General features: G+C 34.7%; 1 long non-coding RNA gene across 1 annotated transcript in view; it reads left to right on the top strand.

Moving 5' to 3' along the window:
• Positions 1-332: 332 nt before the first annotated feature.
• Positions 333-2,294, top strand: part of LOC116700987 (uncharacterized) — a 5,311-nt gene continuing 3,349 nt past the window's right edge. The window contains exon 1 of the long non-coding RNA XR_004334785.1: positions 333-391. This is a non-coding gene — a long non-coding RNA (uncharacterized LOC116700987). The remainder of the gene's footprint in view (positions 392-2,294) is intronic.

The following is a 2,294-nucleotide window of genomic DNA, read 5'->3' as shown; positions in this document are numbered from 1 at the left end:
AGTGTTGCTTAACGGATCAGGAAGAGAAACGCTGCATGTGGGAGACAGAAGTCCTATTTAACCAGCTCCTGGGCGTGGCTTTATTATTATCTTTCATAGTTTAAAACCAAATGTCCAAATGCATGAAAGCTGTGCAATTGTTTGTTCAGTTTTCAAAGGGTCAGGTCAGTTGTTACACATACAAACTCTCATCCTTTTAAATCATTAATATAGCAGCGAACAACTATTTGCTGTGTCAAGATACAGTGTGTCTGTGTGTGTTGTAATCTGAGCTTTGATGTTTTTCATTTCTCATTTTGATGGGAGGTCCAGCTGTGCATGCATATTGTCGGTATCAGACGCCAAGGGCCGTGACAAAATGGTGGTATTTGATGAGTTGGGGGAACGGTCTGTGAGAGCCATGTGGAAGCAATCCCAGACCACTTTCTATTTCAGTTTTACTTAAAATGAATATTTCCTCTAAATGACCCTTTGTATATCAATTACTCACCGAGTATTGCCTTGGATCCATGAAGAAAACATTGTTATTGTTGCATGCTTTTACGGTAAATCGAGAATAAAAAAATGGAAGAAAGTCTCGATGCATTGAAGAAATAGGGGTCCAGGTTTTACAGCAAAACTATATTAAACATCTGTCTCACAACTCGTACCGTATAAGTCAAGTTTCATTGCTATATACTATGTATAAAACCATTTTGATAGTAGTTTAAGTTGTGTTTATAGAAGTTTTTGATTTAATTGTAGGACCCTGTAAGTAAATACTTCTTCCTACATCTACTTCCATGTAATATTTATTTTGCTTATTTATGTTGTTTATGATAATGTGTATATTGAGTTTGGTATATGTTAATGTAGTTGTTATTCTTATGTTTTTTTTTCTTTAATTAGTTGTTACATGTTTGATAAAAAAAAAAATCTAATGTGATGTTTGCTACACCGACAAGACAGAAGTTATGACATCAATGACAGGTTAAATGTATTGCATTCATTGGAATTATATATTGTGTTGGAAGTATTACTACAGCATTATTATTATTATCAAATTATCATTATCAAGCTGCAAATTCCTATTACATGAATGTCTTGATTCAGTGATCCTCAACAGGGGGTCCTCAGAGTCACTGCAGGGAGGCTGCCAAATTATTGTTTAATAATACTTTTTTTGATTGTTTTTCCTCCCCAAAATTAAAATGAATACAACATATTATTACATTAGCTATAAAAAATTGGCCTATTAGTATAAAAAAACAACCTCAACAACATTGAAGATTTGCCTTCTGGCCAATAGATAAGGTATACTGTGGTATACTGTACTGGTGTACAGGTATACTGTATATACTGGTGTACAGGTATACTGTGGTATACTGTACTGGTGTACAGGTAGATGGTGGTATACTGTATATACTGGTGTACAGGTAGATGGTGGTATACTGTATATACTGGTGTACAGGTATACTGTGGTATACTGTGGTATACTGTACAGGTATACTGTGGTATACTGTATATACTGGTGTACAGGTATACTGTGGTATACTGTGGTATACTGTACAGGTATACTGTGGTATACTGTATATACTGGTGTACAGGTATACTGTGGTATACTGTACTGGTGTAGAGGTATACTGTGCTATACTGTATATACTGGTGTACAGGTATACTGTACTGGTGTACAGGTATACTGTTTATACTGGTTTACAGACACAGTTAAGCTCAAGGATTAACTGTGCCTTCCACATGGATGTTCAACATAAACATAAACATGATGACATTTGAATATGTAAATAGTGGCTTAATATTGAAGGGCACCATACAAGTTATGTAGAAAGGCTTTAGCCCCCCCCTACACATTATTGAAGGCCCAGTTTATTATGCAACTTCATTTTACACACTATATGTAGCAGGGGCTCCCTGCTCGCCTTTCTTTCATGTTAGGGGTCCTTGGCCTAAAAAACGTTAAAGACCCCTGGCTTGATTAAAGCATCAACTGTGTTAACAGTATATTTAGAAAGTTCTTAGCCCTTGTGTTGTCCTCCTGTAAAAATAGAAAATCAACATTTTTTGCTGATGCTTTTTATCGCTGTTTTTTCAACTTTTCTTATGTTTTTGTCCCTTTTTTTCACTTTTGATGCTTTTTTCAGTGTTTGTCACTTTTCTTTTATGTTTTCAACACTATGTAACACAAACTTATTAACTTAATTTATGGTCAATGAACCTCACTTGTAGGAAATTATACCTAATGTTTGAGTTAGTTAAGCAGAAATTAGTAATTATTTAGACTAAAATTAAAGGAGTGT

The sequence above is a fragment of the Etheostoma spectabile genome, chromosome 13 (genome assembly GCF_008692095.1).
Source record: "Etheostoma spectabile isolate EspeVRDwgs_2016 chromosome 13, UIUC_Espe_1.0, whole genome shotgun sequence".
Taxonomy (NCBI): Eukaryota; Metazoa; Chordata; class Actinopteri; order Perciformes; family Percidae; genus Etheostoma; species Etheostoma spectabile.
The sequence above is the reverse complement of the archived record's forward strand: the minus strand, read 5'-3'. Positions and strand labels throughout refer to the sequence as shown.